Source organism: Quercus suber, unplaced genomic scaffold (assembly GCF_002906115.3).
Source record: "Quercus suber isolate HL8 unplaced genomic scaffold, Cork oak 2.0 scaffold_1222, whole genome shotgun sequence".
Lineage (NCBI taxonomy): Eukaryota > Viridiplantae > Streptophyta > Magnoliopsida > Fagales > Fagaceae > Quercus > Quercus suber.
Window position 1 is genome coordinate 6,251 of NW_027070617.1, and position 7,317 is coordinate 13,567.

A 7,317-nucleotide genomic window follows, 5' to 3' on the forward strand; every position below is an offset into this window, starting at 1 on the left:
CATGACACATTAGCATATAAATTAAAAAAATTAATTTATTAATTTTAACTAAATAAAAAAAATAAAAACATAATTAAAAACAATAAAATCAAACCCAAACCCAGAAAATCATACCCAAGAACACGAATTCAGAATTAAAAACAATAAAATCAAATGCCTATGAACACAAGAACACAAACCCAGAAAATCAAACCCAAGAACAAAACCTAGTTTATTTCAAACAATCAAACTCAAAATCAACCCAGAAACCTAAAAAAAAAACCAAGCCAAACTCAGTTCATTGAATCAAACCCAGCCAAACCTCAAACTCAAACTCAAAATCTCAAACCCAGAAAAACCCAGCCAAACTCAGCTCATTGAATCAAACTTGGTTCTTTGATTTTTTTTTTGTTTTTCTGGTTTCATTTTTTGGGTTTGGGTATTTGATTTTCGGGTTTGATTTTCAACCGAGCTTGAAAATTGCCGGCGTCAAAGGTCGATCTCCACGCCCCAAATGCCAATCTTCAAACAACCAAACCCCAAACACCAATCTTGACACCATCCAACCAAACCCAGAAACTGCCACCACCACCGCCACACAACCCACCTCTACCATATGACCCACACATCCCAAAACTTCCACCACATGACCTGCATAGCCCATAACCTCCACAACCCGTCAATCTCCACCATGCCGACGTTGATTTGCACGGCCCATAGAAACCCCAAACGCCGATCTCCACTACGTCAAAGGCCGATCTCCATGCCTCAAATGCCGATCTTCAAACAACCAAACCCCAAACACCAATCTCAACACCATCCGCTGATCTATAATGAGAGAGAGAAGGAAGAGAGGGAAGAGAAATAATAAGAGAGTGGGTGGTGGCTTGCAGTGGACTGGACAGTGGGTCCAGCCATGGGTGGCTCTAGTGATGGTGTTCATAACCATGGGTTTCAGCCTTGAAGAGAATGGGTTTGAAGAGAAGAGAGAGCAACATGAGAGAGAGAGAGAGGAGATGAGAGAATGAAGAGAGAGAAATGAGTTTGATTCAAATCTGATCTGGATTTTTTGTGTGTTTGATTCAAATCTGATGTATTTTTATGTTTTTTTTTTTTATTTGATTTGGTATTTTTATGTTTTAGATTTTGTTTTTATGTTTTTTAATTTTGTTAAAATTAATAAATTAATTTTTTTAATTTATATGCTGATGTGTTATGGTGATGTGGCATTTTTTATAATATTTTAATTGCTCCGACTGCCATCTCAGCTATTTTCGTCGGTTGACTGACAGAAAGGACTAAAATGGAACGCGTAAATTGGTTTTATGGACTAAAAGTGGAAAAAATAAAATGTAGAGACTAAAATAAAAAAACGTCAAAATATAGGGACTAAAAATATATTTACGCCTAATTATTTTTAAGTACCTAATCATCTTCACTCTTCTCTCTTCCGCAACAAATGGCCGAATGGCGTTTCTTTTTATTTCTTCGCCCTTTTATTCTTTTCTTCCTTCCACACTCTTTACATCAAGTCATAATAAATGCAATCACACAAACTTTGACTTTTGTACAGCTAACATCTTTTTCTTCAGCCAATTTTCTCCTTCCTTCAGCGTGCCCCACGCGCTTGAGTCTGATTAAGAGACATGGTTGCATATGGTTGGCTGGAAGACTTTTAGAGACAAGCTCGTTAATCGAGCTATTCCATCAGGGTGGGCTAGACGTGTGCCATCCACCCAACATCTTTTTTATTGTTAAAAATTTGATAGTTGCAACAACAATAACAACAACAATTGATTATTCGAACCATAGCCCTCATAAAGATGAACATGTAATATTACTAAATTAAAAAATTTAAAATTTTTAAGGACGGTTTAAATATTATTTATTATTAAAAATTAAAAAAATTTATAATAAACAAATTTTTAAATATATAAATAATACCGTAAAATTTAATTTTAAATTTGTTTTTTTTAAATGTACTGATGAGTCCCGTGAATAGGGCATAGAATCCACAAAAAATGCTAGATGCGCAAAAACTCTGGATGTGGCCACTATCTAAACATACACTTAGTATAGTTATTTTTAAGTAAGATTTTTCCATTTTTAATTTTAAAAATTTTCTTTTTGTGTAAGAAATGTAATAGGTGCTATCAAAAAACTTCTATAATTTCATTTTGTGTAAGAAATTGTAACTGGTGCTATCAAAAAAACTTCTATAAGCGATAAATGCATTTGGAAAAGAATTAGACTACTCATTTTTTATAACTTTAGATCTTTTAATCAAAGTATATTTGTCTATTTCGAAAAGCTCTTTATAACTTGTAGTTTTGATAATAAATCCATACCGCAAAAAATTTCATCTAAATGTTTATTTTTTTACTAGTAACAAATTTCTTAAGAGATCCTTTTTTAGATTCAATTAATTCTTCTATTCTCTGTTTTTTTTTTTTTTTTTTTTTTTTTTTTTTTTTTTTTTTTTTTTTTTTTTTTTTTTTTTTTTTTTTTTTTAAGTATGTATATTCATATTTTTTAATATACCTTTATCGGTTAAAAATATGTAGAAATAAAATAAACAAGATCTACAATAAAAATTTTAATCCAACTAGGATAAAATAAATTGTAAAGTGTAGTATAATAAAACCTTTTTCTTCTTTTTTTTGGCAAATTACAACTTACCCACCTATAGTTTGGCCAAAATTAAAGTTGCCTACCTGCAGTTTGAAATTTGACACTTTACCACTTGAGATTTGACCGAAATTTAAGTTGTCTACCTGTGGTTTGAAATTCCATGATGCAAGTCTTCCGTCGATTTCTTTTTGTTCTAATTTGATCTTGTATTTTTATGTTTTTTGTATTTTTAGAGGAAAGAGATATAAAAGTGGAGCAAAATCAAATATTTAGCTATGTTTTTAACAAAAGTAGGTTACGAAACTCTACCTAAATATATGTGAGTGAAGCTTTCTCCTGTAGGCTTGAATTCTAGTGCTTGTCCTCACTACCCACAAGCACTTATACTTGTAAAGTAACTATCGCGCCAAGAGTACACTGTGATAAAACATAATTTATCAAATGCATTATATATGAGAGTTTTACTTATTGCTGGAAATGCACTATTATTTGTTTCAAACTGAATGGGTAATTCCATCAAATGAAAATATATAGGATAAAATTTAGTTATAAAATTAATTGTAGCCTAAAGGTATAACCTTACTCAATATCTTTTTATTGGAGATGAATTTTGATAAATCCACTATTAGATTAAATTTTTTTCTTATATCTTCCATACTTGCAAAATTTCTAAAAAAAATTAAAAATCAATAGTTATGTCATCAATAAAATGTTTAAATTATAAGTTTTTGTATTTTAAATTTATGCGTAAAATACAATATTATAAATTATATAGTAAATAATATTTTATTAGTACAAAATTTGACATGTGTATTGAAAACGTAAAGAACATGCAATTCAATAGTTAGCTTTTTGAAATATGTAATAATGTTAATGATATTAAATAAGGTTGTAGCCTTAGGCTATAACCAACTTTGTAGCTAAAATTTGTCCAATAATATATTGTCAATTTAGTTGAATCTGTCATAATGTCGTTAAATTATAATGATTAACGGATGAATTAAGTCTATCATGAAATGGGTCTAGTTCCTCATTTGTAGTTGATAATATATATATATATATATGTGTGTGTGTGTGTGTAAAATAACTTAAAGAAGAAAGGAAAAGAAAAGTAACATATATATATATATATATATATGTGTGTGTGTGTGTGTGTGTGTGTAAAATAACTGAAAGAAGAAAGGAAAAGAAAAGTAACATGACATGTAGGTCCATGAGGCATCTTTATCATCTAATCAATGGGATAGGTGAATAGGTGTGAATAGAAAACCAGTGGTTTATTTATGGTCTTAGTCCATAATTAAAATTCAGGACACATAATGATCGTAGAGGTGTATTGTTAATTGAAGTTTCAATATACATTGATTTACATATATAATTACTTTACTTAGTTACTAGTCTTGTACTCAGAGGCTTTTCTATTTATTTTTTTATTTTTTTGTTAAAGGTTAACAATTTCCATCTATTATAATTTGAAAATATTTTTTTTTTTTACAAACAAATAAAAATGATAAATTTTAGAAATAAGCAACTGTAATTTCTTTCTTGGATGTGTGTTTGAAAGTGGTATAGTGATATACAAAGAAAAGTTTGGGTAGGAAAGATGAGATGAATGTAATGGGAAAGAAGACTAAATTTTAAAAGTTCTCTTAGTTTTTTATTTTTTAAAATTGGGGGCTGTTTTACTTTTATTGGATGAAAAATGAATAAAAAATGCTAAATTTTAGGGAATAAAAAGATGAATCTAAAGAAAAAAAAAAAAATTCTAAATTTTAGGAGTCTCCTTTGTAATTCAAAATGAAATTTGTTATTTAACATTTTTTACTATATTTCTAAGAGACCTTTCGTTGATGAAGGTATTTTTGAACCACATAAAAACTCAGTTAAAAGGGTGAAATTTTCTTATAGTTATAGATTATATGAGGATTAGTGACTCGTAATTCTACAAGATGTGCATGACGGTTAATGGGTCTCCAATCTCTACATGACCACATTCATTTTTTTCTAAATTTCCATTGCCAACTATATTCCAATCCATCGTGTTCCTATGAAGAAATTTTTAACATAGCAGGGGAAAAAAAATTAATGCTTCAATTGATTATTATCAGCAAGGACAATTTTTTTTTTTTAGATTAATAAATTCGTAATCTTCACCCAAAAGACCAAAACCCACGTTATTGTTTAAGAATATTGGTGTTGATAAGGTTTTAATTTTCAGTTGTGGAATGTTGTTTGATGGATGTACGAAATGAGAGAAAAAAAAATTAAAAAATTTTTAAAAATAAAAAATAATATTATTATGTGAATGTTTTTGAAAAATGGCCTAAAAAGAAATAAATTTTTATATTAAAATAAACGAAATTTTTTCATGAGATATATTTATTGAGCAATGCTACAGTTACAAACTATTTTACAATATTTCCACAAAATGTTAATGTGACTAACTTCTTATTAATTTTGATCTAGACCTACTATTAATATCATTTTTTTCCTTTACCAATAATTACTCACTACATTAGCAATTTGTAAAATGTTTTATAAAAAAATTTATATTTATAACATTATTCATATTTATTTGATTTTTATGTCTAAGATAGATATTGAGTGAATTAAAAGATTGCTAGACCTCGTAACCAAGGTCCACACTTGCAAGTGACCATTGTCAATATCATGAACCACCCAATACAATTACTTGAAAAAGCGTAATGATTAAGTATGAGGCGCATGTATCACTGATACGTGGGTCTTACTTCAAAATTAAATTTCTTTAGTATGATGCACAATAATTTTTTGTCAATAAGAGATTTTAGCTTTTTTAAAAAAATTGTAGTTAACCTATTACATGTGTGAAGGTGTTAAAATTCAATTAATAATTGACACATAAAAATACTAGATTTAGGTGTGGGAAAAGATGTATTGTTAGCGTTAACTAGAGTTAGGAATAGAAATTTTTTTCAAAATACTAAAGAGAAAAGAGGGAAGAGAAGATAAGACAAAAGAAATGAATAATATCAAGAAAATGAGAAAGAAAAGAAAAGAAATCAATTGTCTAAATTTCTCTAAATACCTGGTTCCTTCCACACCATAGACCCCACTTTCCACATAGTTGCACACTAATTCTTGCCGGACTCCTGGCACCACATTAGCCCAAACCCACCTTCCCCGTTCCATCATCAATTACACAATGACTCAATCTCTCACAAAAGTTAGAGAAAGCAAGAAAGAAAATAAAGAGCGAGAGATATGGAGGTCAAAATCAAAGGACTTAATGTTTGACATGATAGGGTGATTTAGTGGAGTCGAAACGTATCAGAAAAATATTTTATATAAAAGAAAGAAAGAGAGAGAGAGAGAGATGGAAGGAAAGAGAGTGATGGGAAGTGCGACTGCGTGTAAGAATCCAAGTTAATCAAACGAAACAGGGACTCCCACACTCATAAACAGTCACTTTGGTACATGCATTTTCTCGTTTGGTAAATTGGAGTTCAATGAGTCATCACTCTATATATCAGAGTGTCTCAGACAGAGACAGTCACCACTCTATATAACCAAGGTCCACACTTGCAAGTGACCTTTGTGACGTGCTTGATGGATTGACGGGTCTTGCAAGTCACATGGCCACATTCATTATTCAATCCATCATATTCTTATGAAGAAATTTCTAACATAGTTGAAAAAAAAAAAAGAAATCAATGCTCAAGTTGAATATTAGCAATTTTTGTTTTTGCTAAGTGGTAAAATTGGGTTTTTTTTTTTTTTTTTTTTTTAATACAGACTAAGTTTGATTTCACTGTTAGGGGTGTGCAGAAAACTCACCGACCTGCCAAACTCAACCCGACCCAACCTGACTTGTCGGGTTGGATCAGTTTTTAGGATTTGGTGGGTTGTGTTGGGTTACAAATTTTTTTTTATAGTGGATCGGGTTGAGTTTTGGTCATAAAATTACAAACCCGTCAAACTCGACCCGACCCCACCCACCCTTATTTAATATATATTTAAAATATATTATATATTTAATAATTTAAAAAAAAAAACAGTTGTAGGACACTTCGGTTCCTACTATCATATATATATATATATATATTATATATATTTAAATATATATTATATATTTTGTTTATAACTGAGTTAGGAATTCATGTATATTTTGTTTATAAGTGAATTAGGATACTAGTTCATTTATATTTTGTTTATCAACTCAGTTGGATACTTAGACATATTTTGTTTACAATAGAGTTGGAATATTAGTTTATATATTAATGTATATTTTATTTATCAATTCAGATGACAAGTGTGATATATTTTTTTTGCTCAATTTAATAACAATAGTAATAAAAAAAATTGTTCAACCCATGGGTGCAACCCGACCCATGTGAGTTGGGTTGGACTTATATGATAGGTTGGGTTGGGTTGAATTTTTTTTGACCCACCATGATAGATTGGGTCAAAAAATCCTCTCAACCAACCCACTCACACCCTTATTCACTGCTTAGGTGCTCAGGGAAAAGCACATATTTATAATAAGATGGGGAAGAACAAACTGGCTATAGGGACTTGAGGGATTATAGAAATATTTTTTTTTTCTTTCCTATTTTCTTTTTTTCCCCTCCACTTAATAAGGGACATTTGACAATAAAACAAAAGGGAGGAACCTTCCCCTGTCGACCTCATTCAATATTGGACAAATGTTTTTTTTTTTTTTTTTTT